Here is a 14,592-nt window from a genome sequence, read left to right on the forward strand (position 1 = left end):
GCGGATTCACTGCTTCATTGACATCAGAGCCACCAGTCTCCACTGCCTCCAGATGTTGCTGAACTACAACTCCCATCATCCCTGACCATTAGCCTTGCTTGCTAGGGCTAATGGGAGTTGAAGTTCAGCAACAACTGGAGGGACAAAAGTTCCCTGCACCTGCAACAGCTGATCAATCTTTGCTTTTCTGCAGCTTAAAGCCCTTTGTTCTTATATTCTTCCTGTTGTAGTGCTCAAGAATACCCCTCCCCAATCTTCTCTGAGAGGAAGTCATTTCAAATAGTTGAAGGTGGCTATCTGATCTCTCAAATTAATCTCCCACCCCACCCCCTTCTCAGGCCTAATGTTGCCTTTATTTCCCTCCCCAAATCTCCTCTTTGGAGTATGGTGGCTTGTATTTCAGATCTTTCTGAAGTTATGTCATCCTTCATTGGAATTGCAGGCAAAAAAGAAAAGAAAAGAAAAGGGGCGGCGGGTGTCTTTAGTGTTCCGTTAGCAAATGCTCCAAACTGGGGTGACTGTATATGCATAAGTAGGGGAAATGAAAAATGGTGTTAAGTAGTCAGCAAGTCTCCAAGGGGAGATCTGGACATGGAGCTATCTCAGACCATTTGATGAGGATCATTGTTGAAAAAAGGAAGGAAGGAGGGAAGAGGATGAGAAAGAATAACGGAAAGCTAAGGAAAATTGTGGCACTAGAAATGCATAAAGCAGTCTTACAGTTCTCTTCAAAACTTTGAAAGGAATGTTCATTAAGCAGCACCACAGTAAAAATGCTGATTGCTGTGATTGTCTCAGGAGGAACCTCGTGTGCAGCTGCCCCAGGTGGCGAACAACTGAACTGCAGGAGGCAGCCTTTTGCTAAATTCTGGATTTGCAACTACACTACTGCCTCCAAGTCTCAGTGTTGGCCTTGTAGAACTCAGCAAGGGGGAAGATGGGGAGAAAACTAGAATTACTTCGCTCTGCCTGTCATTGGTTCTGACATCTCCTGTCATTGGCTTTGGCTCCACCTACTGTTGGCCTCCCTGCCTTTCAGCCTCAATGGTCATCAGCCATCACTGGCTCTGAATGTAGGGTTTAAGTTTTGAAAAGATTCCTATTGATGATTTTAAGGCAGCTTTGATCCTGGAAAAATAAAGTGCCAGAGTGATCCTTTTAAAATTATATTACTCTTTCTTCATACACAGAGTTAGTGGCAGGGAGAAAGTGGGGGGTGGGGAGGGAGATTGGACACTCAACCCAGGAGATTATGTGCAAACTCTACCTCTGCCATTTCTTAGTGCCTTGCACAAGATCTCAATTCATACGCAGCTCCCTATTTCTGAATTCCCCAAGTTATATCCTGTCAGGATTTGGAAATGTTTGTGGAATTCACGCTTGCAACTGTAAAGGAAGAAGGGAATTGGAAACACTGCCATGGCTGCCACTATTAAATGCATGAAAGATTAGAGTGATGCTTGGAGACTGCGGGCCCCCATGCGCTCGGCCAGAGGAAGTGGCAGAGGACCTGTCAGGGAACAGTACCTGGTGAAGGAATGGCATTTGGCTCTGAGAGGTGCAGCCTCTCCACTCGGAGGGTCAGATCCTGGCATTGCTGCTGATTTATTTGAAAATCTGTGTGGCCAGCCAGGTCCTCTGTCATAGGTACTTATACAATATGTCAAAGGGAGAGGAGAGAGAAAACGCCATGGAACTGCATGCTGGCGCTGGAGTAATTAGGGGAGCCTCCGTTAAACATCAATCGAGAGTCTCCTAGTGCATGGATGAATAGTCAAACTTAATATCTGTTATTATTACATGCCTATAACAGTGAAGTTTTCTGCCCTTTTTTCATTTTTGTGTTATATCTGCTGCAAATAAATACACCAACCTAACAATTCCATTTGTCACACTGGTGACTTGCATGCATTCCGTACTTTTGACACATCAATTTTCATCATGTCACCCACTGAGCTGGATGGGTGTTCTTAAGGAGGCTTGTTGAAATCTAGGTTTGAGCTGTGGTTCTGTATCTAAATACTTCATAAACGACAAATAGTGTGATCCTAACCATGTCAACTCAGAAGTAAGTCCTATTAAATTCACTGGGGCTTACTCCCAGGAAAGTGGGGTGAGGATTGTAACCTAAATCGTCTTTTTACAGGTATGGCCAGTGCTTGCTACCTGGGGATTTTAAGAAGACTGAGAAATGTTTTACCTTACTGCACGGGGGGGAGGGGGCAGCAGCTAAGGATGGGAGAAATTGGATTAATTTAAAGCAGAATCAATCTGCACTTTCGAAAACAATATGAGAACTGAAACACAATCATTCCTCAAAATCTGCACTTACCTGGATTTTTTTATACACTTCTCCAACCATACTAGGAGAAAATGTACATAAAAATGAATATCTTAGAGGAAACATACAAAAATGCATTCTATTCAGAAAAAAATGGCTTTCAAATATATGAACGTCAGTCAAAACTGCAGACAAAAATGTGTTTATTAGGAGAAATTCTCACTAAAATGCTGAAGAATTTTCACGAGTAGTTTTTTTGTGTGCAAATTTGCAAATACAATGGTGAGCTACAAGCTTTTATATTGCATTTTAGCCAGTCTGATCTCCCCTTGCTGGTTTTCTTGCTTGAAGAGGAGTTGTTGTCTATTGTCCCTTTGGCCAATGGCTAGGGCCAGAGGGTCTGCTTCCCTTCTTTCTACAGTTCCAGAGCATTTGCTAGTAGTCAATCTTTCAAGTATGTCAGCAGCACATGCTTTGGAACTCCCTGCCTATTGATATTAGTAAGGCACCCTTGCTATACTGTCTTATACATCTGCTACAAACTTTCTTATTTATTTCATCAACCCTATCCAGGGTTGATGAATACATAATTTTGTTGTGTATACTTGTGTTTAGCATTTGATGATTTTATCTGTGTTTTACTGATTTTCTTTTAAGAACATAAGAAGATCCTGTTGGATCAGGCCAAAGACCCATCTAGTCCAGCAACTGTTGTCAACCAGATGCCTATGGGAAGACCACAAGCAGGACCTGAGCAGAATAGCACTTTCAAATCCAATTCCCTATCCTGGAATAACCCTTTAAACAACTGGGTCACTCCAAGACTTTATGGTTCGGAGCGTGATGTAGGAAATATTGTCCAACACTGCGATGAACACTTGATGTAATAGGAGATGGTATAAAGTTTATATTTATTAATATATAACAATAAAGAATTTGCACCAATCTCACAGAACAAGTGTGTACAGGTATAACCCATGCAAGTGAGGAGGAAATATCTCCTGCCTGCTGCAAAGGGCAAAACCGCCCTAGATCACCTCCATTGCCGAAGGTAGTACGATGGGAGGCAAAGTTTCCATATCCCCTCAAGGGAAGCCCTGAGTGTGCATGACATGATGAGTGTCAGCCACCCCTGCCCAGCAGGTAGCACCTGCCAAGCCCCAAGAGCACATAAAAACTCAAGAAGAGCCTGCTGGATCAGGCGACTGACTCATCTAGTCCAGCATCCTGTTCTCACAGTGGCCAACCAGATGCCAATGGAAAGCCCACAAGCAGGACCTGAGTGCAAAAGCACTCTCCCCTCCTGTGGTTTTGAGCAACTGGTATTTAAAACCACACTGCCTCTGACCCCCTGAGGTAGAACATTATTAATTGTGGCATATGATGTTTTTCTAAATAAATACAAACCAAAACCTTAGAAGATGGCACAGAGTTTGTTTTTTTCTGGCAGGGAGGGAGGAAGCAAGTCCTCTGCTGCTGTTTCCTCTCTGGCTGTTGGATGGGGCCAGCTTGCTCTCCCCCTTGCCATGATATTCTTTCCAGTGGGTATTCCTTCCCTGCCTGGTGGTGGAATATGCTGGCTTTCAGCTCTGCAGTTCCAGAGCAACAATGTATAAACATGGGTGGAGAACACTTTTCAGCCCCAGGATTGCATTCCCTCCTGAGCAATCTCCTAGGGGCCACATGCCAGTAGTGGCCAAGATAAGAGGCCAAAGTGGACATGTTCAGAGGCAAAAGTGGGCAGAGGAACAAATGTGAATTTTACCCTTGTGCAGTAGGCTACTTTCCACACACACACTCACTCTCTATTCTCCATCCGGGCAAGAAAGAAGCACAATCAGAGTTCAAGAACACATTTAAGCCAGTCAAATGCAATCAAAAGTGGTGCAATCTGGGTTGGTGTGGGGCGTGGGCTGCGGAGAGGAGGTGCGGTTGTAGAGAGGGGGCCAGAGGTTTACGTTTGGCCCATGGGCCTGAGTTTCTGCATTTATATATTGGCTATATATATAGCCAATTCTGTATATTTCCAGGATGAATAATCTTTTTCTTATTCTAAATACAATGTCAATTCAAAAAAGTGAAAAGTAGCCATGTTGGCCCACAAGAAAAAAAAAATCCAAAATCCAAATTGAGACAATAACCTGAGTAGGCCCACTAAAATGTCACAAAATAGTGAGCAGATTTTTGAGTTTTCCAGAACTCTTCATCATGCTATGGGGATGGGGAACCTGTGGCCCTCCAGATGTTGCTGGACTCCAATTCCCATCATGCCTGACCACTGGGCATGCTGTATAGTGCTGATGGGACTTGGAGTCCAACATCTGGAGAACTATGGGCTCCCCATCCCTGTGCAGTAAACAGGTAAACAGAGCAGTAGGAGGGGGAGGTTGGGGAGGCTGCATCTGGTCACAGTCACAAGACACAAATTGGGAGGAGGTAGCAGACATTCAAATGAGGCCATCTTAGGTGCTATTCAACATGCACTAAGGATGTCTGAGAAGAAGGAACATGCAATGGTTGTCCTCCAACTTTGGGAATATAAAATCCAGTTGTTCATGCTTCTAACTTTCTATCAAGTATTAGTGACTTTGATAACAAAATGTGAGAATAGTTCATTTCAAATCAACTGAAATGGAATATGAGAAAGAGCGATCTCTCACCAGTGCAATCAGTAAATCTATCTTTTCTTATTCTTCCCTTACATTTTGCCATTGGAATATATTTCTGCAACCTAGAATTTGTAGTCACCAAGAGAAAAAAAGCTGTGACATGCCTACCAAGACAGACATATATTGCTTAACCTAAACTGACCCTTTTTTCCTTCTATTCTAATAGATTGTCCTTTTTTTCCCTTTTTGTCACTCAAAATGAGTGTCTGATGTATGAGCATAAATTGTTAAAAGCAGTTTTAGGTAAAGGGAGAGAGAGAGAGAGAGTGAAGTGGATGGGTTTTTTTCCCCCTTCCACAAAAGCCAACCTCAATTTATGTCAAAGAGGGTTAAAAGACCTTGGGATTAAAGCAATAAACTTGCTGCTGTCAAAGCTAAAACCCGCTAACAATTTAGTGCCAAACGCATGTTGTTCAATATCATTTCATATTATATTATGTCACAAGGAGGTGACGGTTCCACATCAGCCTGACAGGGCTGATTTACTCTGAAGAATTCATCGACATTTTGCAGAGTCAAAGCTGACTTGGATTTGCTTTGATGCTGGGTGGGAAATGGTGCATTTGTTGTGTATCTGAAATGGAACCTTGGACCAAACAGCAATACCCTTCTTGGACTCAGAAGGTCTGCAATAAAAAGAACCCTCTCACCAAACTGTAGGTGGAGCATTTTGGAATGCTGAGCTGTCTATTCGGTAGAACAACTAGAGAAAGATTGCATAGGAATACAGGAAGCTGACTTATACTGAATCAGATCATTGGTCCATCTAGCTCAGTATTATATACACTGTCTACATGGTAGGCAATACAATGATGATGCTTACCTGTCAGTCACCTGACATCATTGTGACATCAGGCGATGATGCGCTTTGAAGCCCCAACTGCCCGGACTTCAAAGTGGAGTGAGGGGCTGGTTGAAAGCCTTGTCTGCAAACAGCCATGCACTGTTCTTTAAGCCTCTGGCTTAAAGGGGATGGGGGGGGGAGAGAAAGACTCAGAAATGAACTGAGCTGCAGCTCACTGTGCAAATGCAGTCAAAACAATATAGTGTTCCAATGCACTTTGGAACAAAGTAATTTGGAACTCCAGATTCCAGAAGGGGAAAATCTGGAAGTATCCCTACCTTAAATTATGTGATGTTGACAATACAGTATGGAATAACTAAGTCTGTTTTCAAGATAGCAGGTGAAAAGCCAGAGATCAACTGTCTTAGAGCTCTTGGAAGACATAGGCCACATCTACGCCAGACATTTATTCCACTTTCAACAGTCATGGCTTCCCTCCAAGAATCCTGAGAAGGGCAGTTTGTGAAAGGTGATGAGAGTTGTTGTTGTTATTATATGCCTTCAAGTCGATTATGACTTATGGTGACTCTATGAATCTTTTTTGGATATATTAATAGGGTTTTCATAGTAAGAGGTATTTAGAGGTGGTTTACCATTGCCTTCTTCTAAGCCTATGGCACCCGGTATTCCCAGGCAGTCTCCCATCCAAGTACTAACCAGGCCTGATCCTGCTTAGCTTCCGAGATCAGATGAGAACAGGTGTGTTCTGGGTAGTATGTCTATAGGCTTAAAAGTTGTTAGGAGACCATTATTGCCCTCACCAAGCTCCAGTTCCCAGAATTCTCTGGGAAGAGTGGCTGACTGTTAAACCACTCTGGCCACTGGAGCTCTGTCAGGGGAATTGGAGTCTCCTAACAACTCACCCAGTCACCCAGTGAGCTTCATGGCTATGTGGGGATTTGAACCCTGGTCTCCCAGGTTGTAGTCCAACACCTTAACCACTACACCACACTGGCTCTGATTCTGCTGAATAGTCAGTGCCATAATTCCATAATTGTCTTTGAAGGTTTTTTTTAGTAGAGATTATGCAAAGTGTTACTATACTTCACATAATCACAGAAACAGAAGCAAAAGAAAATAATTTACCATAGGAAACTTTGCCAAAATTGCAAAGTAAATTAAACATATTTAAAGTGACTATCTGAACTATATCAACTGTCTTAATATTGTTGCTTCCTCCCTGCTAAAACAAGATCAACACAGCACATGTCTTGTTTCTGTTATTTGGGCTGACTGCAGGTGTTGCCACCACTCACCATATCCTCTGAAGAACATGTTACCAAATTCTTCCAAGCTACACAGCAAGTGGATTGGACTGTGAAATACCAACCCAAATTGTGTTTGCATTTTGACAAATTTATAGGGCAATACAACATCTCAGAGATGAGGTCAGGTTTCCCGCTCCCCGGTGCATTCACTATAGCTGCCCAATTTTCCTGCTTTTTAAAGTTTGATAGAAATATCTGTTGGCTATAGGTACATTCTTAAACCACAAGGTTTTTTGCCTATTAGTGAATATATATTATATTTGTTACACATTTTTAAAAGCATGCTCAGAACTGGCTACTTCTGTCCCTCAGATAAAGCAGCCTCACTGGACCTCAGTCTAGATCAGGACCATGCCATGCAAGGAAAGAGGACCTAACCCTTTCCCTCCCATGCCAAATCCTCACTAAAGATCCATCCAGATGCCAGTGGTGGTGTAGCTAAGGAATTTTAGACCTTGGACTTAATGGTCTCATGGGAGAAGATCTTTAAATGACAGTGGGTTGCATCCAGGGGTGCAGTCGTCTGGGGTCTCAGGGGGTCTTATACCCCTTACTTTTTTAGGAACAGGGTCCCAGCAGGGTCCCTATGTCTCCAGTATCCTATGAGTCAATCAGCATGAAAGGGGAGTGTATTGGCCACTGAGAAGAGTCTTCTAACCTGCTTCCTTGTCCTTTCCTGCTGATTGGAGCCCATCAGAGTGAAAGGAAGTGAGTCAGCCACTGAGAAATCTCTTCTCTTCAGCTCTCCACTTTCATGCTGATTGGCTCCTAGGGATATCTGTTGTTTTGGGAGACATATTAACAAAGATCTCATTCTGAACCCAGCAGCAAAAAAAGGGAGGCATGGCTATGACTAACATGAAGGGGCCCTGAATTTCTGAATTTGCCACTACACTACTGGTTGCATCCAATGTGAATCTTACTCAGAAGAGACCCATTGAAAGTAAGCTCAGGTCCACAAATGGGTCAACTCTGAGCAGAATTTAGTTGGATGGAACCTAACCAAGGTATATTACTTCACGTGCGAAGCTTATCATTAACATTTCTTTTCTCTCCCCCACCCCAATCCACTGGCATTCCATGCTTTATAACTTCTTCTACTTTCCTTATGTGCTAGAGCAACAGACAAGCAGCAAAGAGTTATTCAAACGCAATAAAAAGGGGAGGATACTCTAAGCATGTGCAGATTTGCATTTTAAAGTCACTTCAATCGCGGGACTATGATGCCTGCAGGAAGAGACAGGGTTTTCTTCTGCTGCGCTGCTGCTAAATACATTTGCTTGAGAATAAACACTGTTCTGTGGCAGAAAAGGATAACCAGACAGCAATAACAAAGAACCGGTGAGGAAGCACTGCAGAATAAATCCACTGATAATGTACTATTATTGTATCAAGAACCCACCCGTACACTACGGTCAAGATCAAAGGCCCTCCTCCGGGTGCCTACTCCAAGGGAAGCTCGGAGGGTGGCAACAAGGGAGAGGGCCTTCTCTGTGGTGGCCCCCAAATTATGGAATGATATTGCTGACGAGGTGCGCCTGGCGCCAACACTGTTATCTTTTCGGCGCCAGGTCAGGACTTTCCTCTTCTTCCAGGCATTTTAACATGTTTTAAATTGTTTTTATATTGTTTTAAATTTTTAAATTGTGTTTAAATTGTTTTTAAAATATGTGTTTTGAATTGTATATTTGTTTTAATGTTTTTGGTTGCTGTAAACCGCCCAGAGAGCTTCGGCTATGGGGCGGTATACAAGTGCAATAAATAAATAAATAAATGTTGCAGAATTCAACCACACTAAAACAGCTGGAGGAGCCCTAAGTTCCATCGATATTAACTATTCAAGCCATATATAAAAACTGGAGCTACAATGTAGATGGAAAGTTGACCCTCAACTTTACATCTTGTAGGGCTGTTTGTGTGTGTGTGTTGCGGTTCATAATTATGAACCCAATTCAGACCCAAGCTATGGACTGAAGGCACATGAGGCCACCACCTTGCTGAAGCTAAGCAGGTATGGGTCTGATCAGTGCCTGGATGGGATACCACCTGGGAACCACATGCATGCCACCTTGGGTTCCAGAGTGAAAAAAGGTGGGGTATAAATGTAATAAATAAATACATAAATAAATAATTATATCAACGCAGTTAGGGCATTTTCTGTATTATCAGGATAAACTACTGTGAAATCAAGATGGTTGTGTATGGCTCTGTGTATTTCCGGAGTGATCAAGCCGTAACCACCAGTTCCTCTGTGGTTAACTGTGAACAACTTTTCCTACACATCACAACTCCTCTTTTCCACATTAGTCTCATAGGGATAATCCATTATAAGTAATTTTAAAAAGCATATTAGTTGCATCTCTATCCTGCCCTTCAGAAGAACCTCTCCATGTATGTTCACTGAATACACAACAAGGGAGCAGGATCACGCCTGCTAGCTATAGGCCCTCTAGGATGATATGACTGCTGACCATGCCCCACCCTTGCTGGCTGTATCTTTGGTAGTCACCTGAAAGGGTATAAGATTCCCACTTGCATGGAGGAGCTATACAGTCATAGAGCCCTTGTGAATCAGTTTCAGTTTCTCTCTATTGCTCATTTTCCCAATCTTAAGTTCGATTCAACACACTTCCAATCAGTTCACATTTCTTCCAATATACTGGAAGAAAGTGTTGCAAGAACACCTGCACTTGGCTGACTTTCTCTTCTCCTAAAGATACAGGATCAGTTTCTGGCCAAGAACCTGGCAACCCTAGTGCAGGGCTCCAGGGCTCTCCTCACATGCTCTTTCAACATATAAGCAAACAGGGCTGTTTTAAAGTTGAATTAATGTAATAGGTTTGCCAGAACCGGAGTGGGGAACCTGTTTGTAGCCTGGGGGCTACATTCTCTTCTGGACAACTTTCTGAGGGCCAAATGCCAATGGTAGATAGGAGTGGGCGAGAAATTGGATTCAGTTTGCATTTCAAGCCAAATCTATCAAATTCACACTTTACAAAACTATATGAGCACCAAAACATAACGGTCCTTCGAAATTAACACTTATCCAAATTTTTCCATGCCGTTCACCAACCAACCAAAGGTTACAAAAATGATTATGTTAGGGGGAAATGTGTATGTGCATAACATTGAATATATGCGTGGAAATAACACACAAAAATGCATTATATGACAAGAAATTGCTTGCAAAAATGTGCACATTAGTCCAAACTGCCTACAAAAACATGTTCAGTAGAAGAAATGTGCACTCAATTGCTGGAGAATTTTCATGAGGATTTTTTTCTTTTTCTTTTTAAAAATCAGAAATTGCTGCAGAAATGCAGAGAACTGAATTTAAGACTGGAAAAATGAGAAACTGAGAACCAAAACTGGCAGATCTTTCCATCCATAATGGTGGGCGGGGACAGAAGCAAAAGTGGGTAGGGCAATGCATGCAGATGTTTCCTTTGTACTGTAGACTAGTTTCTACACACATTCACACACACCTCTTTATCCTCCTTCTGGACAAGCAAGAAGCATTCAGCATTCAAGGACACATTCTAGCCAGGCAAAAAACACTCAGAGTGTGAAGTAGGCCAGTGCGGAACAGTTCTGAGGGCCAGACAGAGAGGTCCAGAGGTCTCCATTTGGTCCCTGGGCCTGAGGATATCCACTCCTGTCCAGGGGTGTAGTCATCCAAAGTCTCGGGGAGTCTTAGACCTGTTACTTTTTTGGGAGTAGGGTCCCAGCAGGGTCCCTATGTCTTCAGCATCCTATGACACGATCAGCATGAAAGGGGAGTGTGTTAGCCACTGAGAAGAGTCTTCTAACTTGCTTCCTTGTCCTTTCCTGCTGATTGGAGCCAATTAGAGTGGAAGGAAGCGAGTTAGCCACTGAGAAGACTCTTTTCAGCAGCTAATGCTCCCCCCTTTCATGCTGATTGGCTCCTAGGGATTGTCTTTGTTGTGGGAGAAGGCATTAACAAGGATCTCATTCTCAACCCAGCTGTAAAAGGAAGAAATGGGGGGAGGGTGTGTAGCTGTGACTATCATGAAGGGATCCTGCATTTCTGAATTTGCCATTACATTACTGCTCCTGTCCTAAAAGAATGAAACTTAAGCTTCCCCCGGACTTTTGGATCAAATTATTGGCACATGTATCTGCTATCTTCCATTTTGTTCAGAGATATTCAGAATCAGGGCTGGGCTTGTATCATTTATGTTATGGCCATGTTTGTGCGAAATATATTTGTATATCATTTAGTTTGAACGTAAGAAAAAGTACCTAGCAGAGATTCCTTGTGTTTACATTGGAATGGTTAACTGTCAATAAATTATAAACTGAAATAAAGAACGATCAAGTTGGAAACAGTGACAGAGCAGAAGGTAGCAGAAGTATTTTTTTTAAAAAAAAACTATTGCAGGGAAAGAATTCTTGACTACCACTCTAGTAAACATTTCAAAATACAGATCAAATGTTTTATGAATCTCTAAAGCTATTGTAAATACAGCAGCCGTATTCCCTAATACATCATGCTCAATGCAAGCCAAAAGCAGTAAGAAAGTACTGACAGCGCACACCTTCTTGGATTAACTGAGTTGAATGAGAGGTTCAGACACAAACACAATCAGAAGAAAACTCTGGCATCTGGGTGAATTCTGAGGGACCCACAGGGCATCACCTGGTATGTAAAGGGGTGGAATCCACAGGAATGTTTTATTCATCTAAGGCAGGTATGAAGAACATTTGGTCCTCCAGATGTTGCTGAATAACAGCTCCCATCAGCCACAGCAAGCATGGCCAATGGAGTTGGGAGTTGTCATTCAGCAACCTCTGGAGGGTCCAAAGGTTGCCTACACCTGATCTACGGTGTACAGCTAATGAGTGCTTGCACATTCTCTGGCACACAGCAGTGTCATCTGCACATGGTTATCAGGCCTCAACAGTTTGACCTAAGTACTGCCCCAACTTTGAACCATTTTGCAAGCGAGGATGTCAGTAGACATAACTCAAGCAAATGAGCCAGACCACAGATTCCACCTCAAGTCGCATGGGTAGCTCATACAGCAAATTGTTCAGGGATTAAGCAATCAAGATCAGAGATGGGGAAACTCAGGCTCAAGCACCAAATCCAACCTTCCAGGACTTCTCTATCCAGCCCTCAGGACTAGGCCACTCCACCACCAGGCCATCCCTCCTCCCCAGGCTACACCCCTCACTGGCCCTCCTCTGTGCCTTCTTTGAGTGCTTGCATTGGCTGGAATGTGTCCTTGAAGTGCAATAACGCTTCTTCCTTGCTTGTGTAGAGGATGGAAAGAGGGAAGAAATCTGCGTGTGGAGAAACCTCTGACTTTTGCACGGCTGAAATGTAGCAGAGAGTGCAAAGATAAGAGCCGCATCTGTTGCTCCCCCTACTTTTTCCTCTGGTCCTGCCCACCACTGGAACGTGGACCCCAGAAGGTTGCCAGTGAGGGAACGTGGCTCTTGAGCTGAAAAAAAAATCATTTCCCACCCCTGATCTAATAGAGATTTGAGATAACATGTCATTTTATAGATGAGGAAGACTGAGAGATGGCTTGTTCAGGCAAACCAAGGGAACAGTGGCAGAGTGTTCCTTAAACACACACACACACCCAGCCCTAGACAGGAGCAGATAGACGGGTTACACAAGAGGCAGACAAGGCACATAGATGCACAGTGTATGCACACTAGGGATGGAAAGATCTGTCCATTTCAGTTCTCTCCATTTCTCATTCTTCCTATCTTCAATTCAGTTCCCCGCATTTCTGCAGCAATTTGCATTAAAAAAAAATCCTCATGAAAATTCTCCAGCATTTTTGTGCAAATTTCTCCTGATAAACAAATTTTGTAGGTAGTGCTGACTAATGTACACATTTTTGCAAACCATGCCTCATCGTACAATGTGTTTTTGTTTGTGATTTCCACTAACATTCCTTTTTACCCACACTCCCCCTAATATATGCATTTTTGCAAACTTTGCTTAGTTGGGGAACTGAGCTGCAAAATTCAAGTAAGTGCAAATTTGTGTTTCAGTTCCCATATTGTTTCGGAAAGTGCGGATTTTATAGGTTCGGCTTGAAATGTGAACTGAATTGAATCCTTTGCCCGTCCCTAATGCAGATAAGGCAGGAACATGCTGCTTCCAGCAGGCTGACTGGAACTGGTCCACTGCTACTGCTGCTGGCCTCTCTTCACAAGTCTGTTGATGCCGCCTACATTGAGTTCCACAGCCATAGACTGATAGTAGGCAGCATAGAAGGGCTGCCCCAGAGGGAGTAGGGAAAGAGACAGTCCTTATGGAGGGGGATTTGACACACTCTTCCACTTGCTGTCTATGCTAGAAACTGTTACTGTGTTCCTCTCCCAGAAATAACTGGTGCCAAGAATAATGCTTCACTGTTGTTGTTATTTATATGCCTTCTAGTCGATTATGACTTATGGCAACCCTATGAATCAATGACCTCCAATAGCATCTCATGCTGCATTTTGGATAGTCTATTCAGAGGGTTTTCATGGTAAAAGGTATTCAGAGGTGGTTTATCACTGCCTTCACCTTTGAGTCTGGATGCATCTTAATCTGGTGTCTCAGCTTTGACCATTCCGCCTTGGGTGCCCCTGCTAGGAGTCTACCCTCTTGGTCTAGACTCCTGACAACATTGCTCTCCGCTTCTTCAACACTCTCAAACCGCCTCACCACATTAAGGTGTGTATCCTAGAGGGGGAATGCTTCACTGAGCAAGCCTGAATCCTCAATAGACTTGGATAAAGAAATCAAAAGTCTTGTATCTCCTACAGCCCTCCTTGATACTTGTATTTCGGAGAATTCTTCAACCACTGTCTCCATTTCTTCCCATTTCCCTCCAATTCCCTCCAATTCCATCTCAAAATATCCAGGGGACTGTAGTCATGAAATAATCACAGCCAGACACACAGGCATGGACACACTAGAGCAGGGGTCCCAAACTGTGGCCCATTAGTCCATCAGCCGTCCACAAGCTTCATTCGAGTAGTCTGCAGCATGTCTGCATTGAATGCTTCTATTGGTTTTAATTGTATTCCATTGCTTCTTTCCTTTCTTATAATTATTGGCATTCTGTGGAATTTAAACTGTGATACAATTAAATATATGAGAAATAAGAGAAGCAATAAAAACACAAGTGAAGTCAGACAGCATCTAGCACAGAACTTCACAATTGCTACAAAGGCAGAAAAATCATTAAGTGGTCCACCAAGACCATCAGCAATTTTCAGGTGGTCCATGGAGGAAAAAAAAAGGTTGGAAACCACCGCACTACAGCAGAGATGGGGAACCTGTGGCCCTCCAGTTGTTGTTGGATGCCTGTCAGCCCCAGTCAGCATGGTCATTGAATCAGGAATGATGGGAGATGTGCGCCAACAGCATCTGGAGTGCCACAAGATCCCCATTCTTGCAATAGAAGGGCAATCTTCCAAATATAAACCAGGAAATAATCTGCCACTAATAGAATATTATCCAGCAGCCTCCTCCCCCCAAACAGTGTTCATGCCTTT

At 43.1% G+C, this 14,592-nt stretch overlaps 1 pseudogene; it reads right to left on the reverse strand.

The window, feature by feature from the left end:
• Positions 1 to 6,402: 6,402 nt before the first annotated feature.
• Positions 6,403 to 6,521, reverse strand: LOC133369495 (5S ribosomal RNA; annotated as a pseudogene).
• Between the last annotated feature and the right edge of the window lie 8,071 nt (positions 6,522 to 14,592).

Source organism: Rhineura floridana, chromosome 13 (assembly GCF_030035675.1).
Source record: "Rhineura floridana isolate rRhiFlo1 chromosome 13, rRhiFlo1.hap2, whole genome shotgun sequence".
Lineage (NCBI taxonomy): Eukaryota > Metazoa > Chordata > Lepidosauria > Squamata > Rhineuridae > Rhineura > Rhineura floridana.